The sequence below is a fragment of the Vulpes vulpes genome, chromosome 3 (genome assembly GCF_048418805.1).
Source record: "Vulpes vulpes isolate BD-2025 chromosome 3, VulVul3, whole genome shotgun sequence".
In the NCBI taxonomy this organism is placed as follows: domain Eukaryota; kingdom Metazoa; phylum Chordata; class Mammalia; order Carnivora; family Canidae; genus Vulpes; species Vulpes vulpes.
Window position 1 is genome coordinate 41,562,160 of NC_132782.1, and position 11,314 is coordinate 41,573,473.

The 11,314-nt window shown below is 37.4% G+C and overlaps 1 long non-coding RNA gene across 2 annotated transcripts; it reads right to left on the reverse strand.

Annotated features, from left to right (window-relative positions):
• Positions 1-526: 526 nt before the first annotated feature.
• On the reverse strand, positions 527-10,778 carry LOC112926633 (uncharacterized). 2 transcript variants are annotated; one of them, XR_003236380.2, is made up of 3 exons: positions 10,723-10,778; positions 2,212-2,278; positions 527-1,879 (listed from the first exon to the last, which is right to left on the reverse strand). It is a non-coding gene; the product is annotated as an uncharacterized lncRNA (long non-coding RNA). The 2 variants fall into 2 exon arrangements; XR_003236381.2 differs by lacking the exon at positions 10,723-10,778 and adding an exon at positions 10,653-10,708.
• Positions 10,779-11,314: the final 536 nt, after the last annotated feature.

The window sequence follows — 11,314 nt, forward strand, 5'->3', positions numbered from 1 at the left end:
AGAATCATAAAATAATAATTTAAAAGTGAGACAAGAGAAGAAAAACAAGGAATAGCAAAAAGCTTACTATGATAAGCAAGAACATAGGGACAGGTAAAAATAGAAAAACTAACAAATAGTGAATATTATAAATGATGAGAATAAAACCAAAATACTAGTCTTCACAATAAATTCAAATGAACTACATTTCCCTGTCATATAACACTATCAAATTGGATTACAAAATATATACAATGTGTATTGTCTATAAGAAACCCACCTGAAATAAAATGAAGATAAAGACTGAAAAGGATGTGCAGAATCATAAAGGCAAATGCAAATAAAAAAAGTAAGAAGGACTAACAATATCGCTATATCAGATAAAGCAAAGCATTCAAAAAATGCATTAAATGAGACAAAGGGCTTATTATATCATGATAAAAGCTGTAGTCCAAAATGAGGTTAATATTTTTTATTCATCAGACACACAGCATCAAAATATATAAAACAGAATCCTCTGGAACAATAAAGATAATTTAATCACGTAAAGACATAGTGCATTAAAAATAAGATCAGCAGACTTTTCAAATATTTACAAACATATATATATATATATTTAAAACATTTGTATTAGATGGAGAATGTGCATTATTTTTTTACATTCTCAGAGCATATACAATTGTGAATTATATACTTCATCTCACAGCCACAGAGACCGTATTTTCCAGTCAATCCAATAAAATAGAAGTCAACAACAAAATCATGAATAAATAGCCAAAAGTACTCTTCTAAATAATTACTAAGCCAGATAGCAATAGGATGGCTATTAATGGCAAATTAAACAATTTTATGAGCATTTCACTTCAAAATCTATGGGATTTTGGCCTTGGATTTATTTTTTATATCAACAAAGAAAACCCAAAGCTTACCAGTTAAGAAATGCAACTTAAGGAGAAGACCAAATTCTAAGAGCTGAACTATTTTAAGTTTCCAGCTTACCTAGTATATTTAAGGTCATACGACACAGAATTCATGAGGAGGTCTGGAAACAATTCAAGCTGTTTTTCATAATTTCCCTGTCACGGGCAGGAGCGTGAATCAGGCTGCTCTCATCCTGTTGGGTTCAGGGGCAGAGTCCAAGCTAGGAACACAGAGGAGGCATCTCAGTCAAGCATGGGAACCATTAGGACAACACCCCACATTGGCTGCTTCTCAACCACTAGCAGCCTCAGCCTCCTCCCTGGTTCTCCTCGAGACTTCCTAACCTGCAAACCTTGTAGATAGGTAGACAAGAATCTGGGAGGAGAAGGCTCACCCCAAGGTGGAACTTCAGGTGAACCGAGAAAGGCCAGATGCCTCAGGGACTTGGGCATCAAATCATTTAGGTAGAGCTCCACGCACTTTTGTTCCTGGGGGTCATCTACTCACTGAGAACTGGATGCACACTCAGGGGTCTGGATGGTTCTCAGCAGGCTGATGGTGCTGGGGCTATGGGTAGCTGCAGGGAAGATACGGGAGCAGTGGTACAGGTGATTCCTTGCCCAAGCTCATACTGGGAGCCAGCCAGACCTTCAATCCAGCCCCACTCTCCTGGCAGAATTGAGCCTTGCTCTCCATATGCATGCAGAGGGTCACCTTCTGATTTGTACAATGGTGTTGAGGGCCAAGAACATCAAGGATGGTCAAAGACTGCACTACAGGTCAGAGGCTGCGACCTTTCTGGGCCCAAAGAGGAATCTGGAAAGTCATGCAGATGAGGCAATGGTGAACTGAAACAGTGGTCTGGCTCCAGTTTTCCACACTGAGATGGGGATGGGAGGAAAAGACTCAATGTCTTCAGGAAAGTCTGGGAGGCCATAAGAACAAGGGGTAGCATTTCCTCCTGTGCCCCCTTGCTCTCCTGGAATGAAGACACAGTCTGTTAGGTCACAGTGCCTTGTGGGCAGGGAGGAAGTTGACTTCCACTGTCTGAGCTGTGGTCCTGGAAGCCCTGAGCCTCTGGCCACAGCAGCAATAGGGTTCCTCCCTCCTTGTGCATCACACGCATCAAATATGGCCTGAGCAAGTGCTGGGTATCTACCAACAGGGCAGAGCCCTAGGTCAGGCCTGGAGCTTACCATCACCTCAGAGGCTGTGCAAGCCCCGCCCAGTGCCCCCTTCCACTAGTTTAAACCAGCTCTGAGGTGGGATAGAGGTTTCCCATCCCTTTGAAACCCAACAGATTCAGTGTACCTTTCAGGACTCAGTGGTAATCCAGAAGCTTGCTACTTGGTTTCAAGTCCTGGAGTGTCAGCATCCCCTGGAAGACAAGACCTGTGGGTGCTCGGATTTGAGAAGCAATGCCCTACCAGACCATTTCCTCCCTGCCAATGTTTGAGTCAGGCCAAGGAGAGCTATGAAATTGTTTTAAAGCTGAGATCTTTGAGTGGTGTGTGGTTGCTAGATCTTTTTCTCTGATTTACTTCCTGAAAAAGTCTTTAATGCTGGCTCTGTATGCATGAGTGAGAATCATTGCTGGCATACATGGCTTGTTTCTCCACCCCCTACCCCGGAGTCTGGAGTCTGACTCTCACTTTGTAGTCCTCAAGATTCTCTGGGGGCTCTGCTATTTAAAGAATGTAATGTGAGTGCTCCTCGGTTTGGACAGTGAAGGGCTTGCTCCTGATGAGTTTATCCTTTTCAAAGCCCTGAACTAGTTTAGTTTTCATCTTAGAAATTGTCCTGGCATCATATTTTAAATTCATTAGGAAGCACCACCTTCTGCTCCATACTTGTGTTTCCTATGAGATGACGACCTGTCAGATATTCTATGTGTCCTCTTTCTTCTTCCAAAGGAAATAACCCTTTGTAAGCAAGCCAAGATCTACTGGTTTCTTGGCTCTGAAGAAGTGACATTTTTGTTGTTGTTGTCTTATGTTGCTATGTTTGATTTAGACACAGTCTATCTTATTTGTATGAATGATTTCAACAATAATAGCATATACTTTCATCATCATTTTGTTTATAATGAAGTATAGATTGGTAAATAGTCTATTCGTCATAAGCAATATCTCTAAATACCCGTCATATATACATGTTCCCAGAGGCAATCTTTTAAAAGAATGTGAAAGGTGTCTTTTTAAATATGGCATTTTTTTTTAATTCCCTGGGGCATTCAGCTTTCTCACCATGATACTGAAGAAGTGAGTAGGGCATTCTGTTTAACCAGCTGTGGTCTCATCTCTGGAAAGTTACAAAAGTGGAAAACATGGCCTCTTTCCAAGGATGTTACAGTCTAGAGTAACATCCACAAAATAGAGGAAACTAAATATTATATGATGACTGTACTTTGAAGCTTGAAGGTCCAAGAAGACAAAACCCATTGCTTGCTATAGGAGTCTAAGGACACTACACATAGCATGTGTGACTTCACATTTCACATAGACAAAGTCAGGCTTTTCAGTGCATCTGAACCCAGAAATAAAGAAGATATCAACCAACACTTGTGTGCAAATAAACTACAAAATGTCTTTTTCCAGCATTCCTGATTTCAACCATCTTCTCCCTTTTCCAGCTTAAATTTGTCAGGAGGATCTCCTATTCATGACAAATACACTGGTTAGAGACCAAGGTCCGAGTCATGGGGCTGGGAATAGAGAGAACCTATAGGACACACATCACACATGGAGAATGAGGAAAGTTGAGGTGAGAATTTTAATAGCACAATAGATCTGATGATCAATGTAATCCACATCCATTGCAAAAAAAAAAAAAAAGAAAAGAAAATATGGAAAAGTAATAAAGAAGCATTTTGATTCTAATATATTAATCAGACATCATTGCTATAGGCAATTAGGATTATAATTTACCAGAATTGTGCGTGTGTGTGTGTGTGCGCGCATTTATACCCAAATACAATCCCATGTGTTAGCATTCTGCTGTAAATCTTGGGACTGACCAGGGAGGTTAGAGCAGAGGGATAAAGAAGCTACAGTTCAATCAGTCTCTTTGGGTTGAAATTGCTTTGTCTTGCATCGATTTTTCAGTGCTATCATTTTGATATATGGTATGAAAAGTTACCCTCTTTAGCACCATTCAGTATTCGTTTATGTTGTCTACCCCGTTCTGATGTGAGGTTTGACAAAATGCGTGCTGAACAGAATGAAAATGACTCCCTTAGGGTTACCTCATGGTTCTTGATTCAGTAAGCAAATGGAAATTGAGAGTTACTCAGTTATTTCTTAAAAGGCTTCAAATGCCTATATCTGCTTCAATATGAGAAAAATGTCAGGTCCTGCAAGATGTAATTCTGAAGTAATTAATATAAACCTTTTCACTGGGCTTATACATCTCTTAATCCCAAATCACCTATGTATTGCAGAATGAGACTGCTTGACTGAGAGTTTATGTCTTAAAGACATGATTTTAGACTCTGTTCAAAAGTGAAATTTGTGCCAGATATGGGTCTTGATTTATAGAGTGGGAGATATGAAGAGTATGGGATATACCAATGAGTTTCATGATGATTATAAATTTCAGGAAAGAGCAAAGGCAACTTGCCTACATGCCTCCCTAAGGAATCCCAATCACTTTCAGATTCTCTCGAGCACCATGTTCACCAGAGAAACCTCCGCACTGAGTCCTTAGCCTAGACTGGAGACCCTTTCACAATACTTTCATGAGAGTATGCACATCTCTATCACTTCCCCTAGCTCCATTTTTTCCTCATATCTCTCTTTTTAGGCTCTGAGTGGAGAGCAGGTAATATGACACTCATTTTTGCGTGTCTGTGAAATAGCATCTGGTAGAGAAAACAATTTAACAAATGCTCTTGGAATGTATGAAATCAAAAGAAGTTCAGAGAGGTGACTGGAAGGTATCATTTTGATTTTCAGATACCAACTTCTTTAAGAAACGGAAATTTCAGAAAGCAGTTATAATATAGAGTAGAATTAAGAAGATAATCTAGGGGTTCAGAATGTTGTGATATTGTGGTATTGAAAGGTAGATCCATCCTTTCATTTGCAAATGGGATGCCTTGATTTTCATCACTCAGCAAAGGTTGATTGGTGGTTTAAGAGATAATAGACTTAATTATTCATTTAATTAAATTAATTTAATTTAATTTTAATTTTAATTTTTTAATTTTAATTTTTAAAGCTGTGATACGAAATTCAAAGAAAAATTTTAGAAATTAGCCTTTATTTAAAGAAGACAGTCCAGTGGCTCAGGTGTTGATAGTCTGCCTTTGGCTTAGGGCATGACTCCGTAGTCCCAGGATTGAGTTCTGCATTGGGCTCCCTGCATGGAGCCTGCTTCTCCCTCTGTCTATGTCTCTGCTTCTCTCTGTGTCTCTCAGGAATAAATAAATAAAATCTTTAAAAATAAATAAATAAATAAATAAATAAATAAATAAATAAATAAATAAATAAAAAACAGTCCACCTGGAACAACATTTCTCTTAAAAATTTTAAAACAAGTGATTTTCTAAATAATTGAATGGTCTCTAATTATTAAGGAGTTGTCTCTCCCAATCTCCTGTTTGTCTCCTACATCACTTTTCCTCTCTACCACCTTTTAAGCTAACCTTTTAAGACACAGATATATTTGTAATAGGCATTTAAGACAGTGTGAAGCAGTTTGACTGTGGGAGGCTTTCCGGAGAAGGGAGAAAGTCATATTATTTGAAGAGGTCAAAGGGAACTCATAATACGGACATATATGATATATAGGCAGATAATAACATCTTAGCCTGAGAAACATTTCAGAACAATTCTGGAAGAGTACAGGTTAATATATCTGAATATAAAATGGAATGGTTCCAGTTTACAATATAATTTCTATCATCTTAATCAGATCTATAAGGACATGATTTTACTGCACTTTTTAAAATATTTTTTAAAGATTTTATTTATTTATTCACGATAGACATAGAGAGAGAGAGAGGCAGAGACACAGGCAGAGGGAGGAGCAGTCTCCATGCACCAGGAGCCCGACATGGGATTCAATCCCGGGTCTCCAGGATCGCGCCCTGGGCCCAAGGCAGGCACCAAACCGGTGAGCCACCCAGGGATCCCCTTTACTGCATTTTTATGCTCAAGTTTTTCATAAGCTTTCCTCTTAAGAACCCTTTAGGTATGGGTTGCTTTCTCAGTATTATTTTTAGCCTTATCATCTTCATTTTCAAATTGAAACCTGATTTTCTTGAGATTTATTTGAATTACAATATCCTATTATAGAACATAGGAGGAAAAATGTTGTAGAGTTATAAGAGACCTTGTTGAATAAAAAGACAAGTACATATCACAGTTTCGTGAAAAGAACAAGCTTTGTATCAAATAATCTTGATGATTGCCCTAACTCTACCACATACCTTGTGGATTTTCTATTAAGTGGGAATGAATTAAAAAAAAAAAAAACTAGTTGATTATATTAAGTGTTTTAAATATTTTGATTGAGTACCTATTGAGTTAAATATTCCAATAAAATGTGCATTCCATTAAAGCAGGATTTTTTATGTTTTTCAGAGCCTGGAAACAATGCCTGGAGCATAATAGGTGCTCTATAAAATCTTGTAAAATCAATGAGTTTAAAAAATTAGTTGCTTGAAGGAATAAAACATTTTTAGCATTAAAAATGTGCTGAATATAATTCAATTTCAAATAAACTGGAATCAGTGTTATAGCTTCCATATATCCTGATATTATTAAAATGTTTTGATTTTGAGGTGCCAGAAAGTCATTTTGGAGGTTCTGGTTTTATGAGTTGATGGAAATGGAGTTTATTGGGCTTTAACTTCTGCTTTAAATTTTTTTCAGACACAGAGAGCCTACTATATATTTGTTCAAATTTAGGCTTCATATTAATGTAAGTGAGACTGTTCTCCTTGTGATTCATGGGAGAAGACCAAGAAATATGATTTCATTATAGGTAGCAAAATTTTGGCAGCGAACTATCAAATAAATTCACTTGTGAATCTATCCAGCCACCCATCTATTCATAATGATTCTGTAGTGGAAGCTTGGCACAATGGATAAACTAGGAAGTGTATGGTATAGAGTGATTCAATAAAGTCTTCCTGTTCAATATTTATTATGCACCCCCAGTGTACTAAGCAACACACAGAATACAGATTAGATCACAGTTCTCACCTTCAAAAGTAAAACATAAGCACCTCATAAAGTCTCTGTGAAATGAGGCAACTTGCCAAACCAACAACAAAAAATAAATAAGTTTAAAAGGTAATGACTGCAGTTTTACTCTTGATTCTTGACTCATTCTTACTCAGTCTGAAGAAATAAATCTGAAACAGCAGATGGGGCATATCCAGCCCATGTTCAGATACCAGGCCATTGAAAGTAGACCTATCCATCTGCGAAGGGTGACACTGAGCTGCCTTTGTGGAAGAAAAGCTTGATTTGTGTTTTAAGAGACAACAAATTCCATCGATTTTTTTTAAAGTTGTGGTACAAAGTTTACAGAAAAGTTTTTCTGAAAATTTATCTCTATCTAATTAGGCAGTGACTTACAAAAAAAAAATAGTCCTTTCAGATATTTTAAAACAACAGAGTTTATAAATAATTGTTTAGTAAGTAAGGACACACTAGGAGGTGGTATTTTTAAGCCTGTGGAAAAAGAAGGAGACTTGCATTAGGTATCTTCCCTTCCACTCAATTGTCTAAACCACAAATACATGTATAATAGGAAGTTGGATTTATTCTATGCACATTGTAAGGAACCATTGTTAGCTTTTGTCACAAGATAATCTATAATAACATAACTAACTTTGTTTAAAATGGGTTCTGGGCACTTGAAATGAGTCTAGACCAAATTGAGATATTCTGTAATTATAAAGTAAATACTAGATTTTGAAGACAGTATGAAGAAAGGAATGAAAATTATCTCTTCAATAATTTTTTATTGATCACATGTTGAAATATATTTTGGTTATATTGGTTTGAAGTATACTATAAAATTCAATTATTTCGTTTTATCTCTTTTAATATGGTTACTAGAAAAATTTAGAATTGCATATGTGTTGGGCAGCCCGGGTGGCTCAGGGGTTAAGCACGCCCTCTGGCCCAGGGCGTGATCCTGGAGACCCAGGATTGAGTCCCATGTTGCGGGCTCCCTGCATGGAGCCTGCTTCTCCCTCTGCCTGTGTCTCTGCCTCTCTCTCTCTGTGTCTAATGAATAAATAAATAAAATCTTAAAAAAAAAAAGAATTGCATATGTGGCTTGCATTATATTCCTGTTGGGAACCAGTGGTAAATGTTGAGTGAAACTTTTCCTATTGTCCTGAAATTGGCTTCTTGGACTCATAGATAAGGACAAGAAGTGCTAATTACCCTAACTTTCAAAGAGAACAGCCAGAAACAGCTAAATTACCCTCTAAACTAAAAAGTGGGAGAATTATTCCTCCTGCAGTCTCAAATTCAACCAAACAATGACTCCCAAGAACAATGCTTATAGACAGAAGCTTTCCCACCTCCTTCCTATGTCCACATTCCATCCACCCCTACCAGTCAAGTAATGAGGCTTAGAGGTTAAAGGTTAGGAATAAGATCTTGAGGGTCCTTGAGAGAGATGGAGCAATGAATTTTATTTTTATTCCTGGTTGGAGGCTTGATTGGATACCTGGAAACCACTCTAGTGGAGCATCAGAATGCAGTAAAGAACATGGTGAATCATTGGGAATGTTTGATTGGTATACCCTGAAGGTAACTCTTGAACTGGAACATGGAGGCTGCTCTCTCTTTCTAGACTAGAAATGTATGAAAACAAGAAGCTTACCTAGCAAGTTTGCTTAGCCAAAAGGACTATTTTATAATTTGCCTGTGAAGAAAACTCAAAGGGAGGGAGGAGGATCATCATCCCCAAGTCCTGTGGCTCTTGGAAAGAACAAAAGAGGACCATTTTATTTCTCATGGCTTCCTGTGAAAAGGCATGGAGGTTAGAGGAGGGAGTAGAAACTATAGGGTTGTCCAGACATGCTGGCCAAAAGAGGGGGCATTCCTCCTCACCAAAAAGCTTACACTCCCTCTTTTCATTTTTCCCAGTGCTGCTTGTATGTGATTGTGGGAAAGGGGGTGATGGTCAAGGGAGGTCAAGATAAAGTCTGTTGCCTGAAAAATTGACTGTTCTTTTTATAATATGATACAGTACTTTGCACTCGTCTTCACCTATGTGCCCTATTTCCAAGCACTTAACTCTAGTTCCAACATGCTACTACATACTCACTTGTGTCATTGCCCTACTCAAATGCTATTAATGGTTTCCCATTGTCTCTAAGACAAAAATCCTAATTCCTTAAAAGATCAAAGTTAGGGCGTTTGGTCTTTGCCTCCCTTTCTAGACTCTCTTATCAGTTAACCTCGATCTCTCTGTGCTTTAGTCCAGTAGAACAAACTGGAACTACTTACCTTTACTTGAAATCATGTTTTCAGTCATTCAACAAATATATATCGATTACCTCATGCATCAATCACTCTTCTAGGCATTAAACATATAATAGGTAAATCAGACATTCTTCCTCCTAATGCAGAGCTTGTAGTCTAATGACACCTATCTTGGTAAATTCTGTCCCTATTTTTTGAACATGCTTCTTTCCCTCTTCCACCACAGATTAAATATGACCTTCACTGTGAAGCCTTTCTTCAGATAGGGTATATGCTATCTGGCTTTGTACTTTGTATTTATTGTTTGTTGGAATTTTGTCTCTGTTACTTGATTTTCTCCCCACCGAGTCCGAGTCATTGAAGGAGCTGTGTTCTAGCTATCTTTATATTTCAACATCTGGCACTTTATGGCTACTTAAAAAAAAAAATGTATGCTGAAATGCGTCAACCTTATTGTCTTTTATTTAATTCTGTCTTTCCTTCTTACTTTTGTATTTTTCAGGAGTTATGTAACATCCAGAGACTTCACAAGCCAAGTTTAGTTCAGAACAGTTACACAATCAAAATATGCTTTAAAGAAGTCTATTCCAAGCAGCATTGGTTGAACGATTTAACATATTTCTTTCTGTATCTAAACAGTGAAGTCATTCCTGTCTTTTGGGTAAAAAGTAAAGTACATAACTCCCCCAAATTATTCTCAAAATTAAGGATAAACAGCTGCTATCGTTTTGAAAATACAAAACTATTTTGACCATCAGAGGCTCATTTCAATGCATACAAAAATAGAGCTATATATAGCTAACACAGACTTGCATGTTGCTAAGTTATAATCACTGAGTCACTGATTAAGGAGTGGCTTACATCTGGGACTTTTCTTGAAAACAAGATTTTTCACCATCAAAATGGTTATTTTCCTTTCTTCAGTATTTGATAAAAACTAAAGCAATACAAGGTTCCAAATGGCAAATCTGTGACGCTTTCAAAATTGGCCATTAAATTTTATTGATTTACTCAGTACGTAGGACTAAAAAAGAAAATAAGAAGTTATAAGTTGATTAGAGCCCTAGACAATCTCAGAATTAATAAGACACAGAAACATCACAACAAACCTAAGCATCTGAAAGTCTCATCAAAAGAGTGAGGGTCAAAAAAAAAAAAAAAGAGTGAGGGTCTCAGCCTCCATAGCACTTGGCATGGTATGCGGGTAGTAGAAGCAGCAGGTAGGATGGGACTGCAAGGAACAAATCATGCAATAAGGTAGCAGTAATCTGTATATAAAATCTAATGAGTACTAACCGAATGGTGGCCAAGCCAGGAGATGACAGCATGGATGGATGATGACATAAGATCAATTATTTGTACATACCCCGATGCCTCTGCTCTGTGCACGCCCCCTGGTTCTCAGCTGCAACTCTACAAAAATGTCAGGAAATGAATCCTGAAATGAATGGGATTTATTTTTACCACCTAGTGCAATGGGCTTGAAGTATAAATCAAGTTGACTTACAGGAAAAAAAATTACATTTCATATATACTTGGGTTTAGGAGCTGTTATGCAAATATATTGCACTATATTTCTGTGCATCTGTATGTATTTCTGAAGGACGTATTTCTAGAAGTGAAATGCTGGCTCAAAATTTATGTGTCTTTCACATTTTGGTAGGTATTACCAAATTGTCCTTTGAAATTATATATACTGTTATTTTTCTCCTGACGATGTGTAGAAATGTCCTTTGTCTGATGCCTTTGCCAATACTTATCAATAGCTTCTAAAGATTCATTTACCTAAAATATCTCCTTTAGTTTATTCTCACAGAAATATCTCTTTTGGTTTATTTCCAGAAAGACTTTGCCCAGAGATAATTGCATTTAGCTCGATTCCATTCAAACCCAATGTCATTAATTCATTTTTATCATCTATTTCCTTTGCTTTGAGGACATGTGGAATAGAGGTGGAG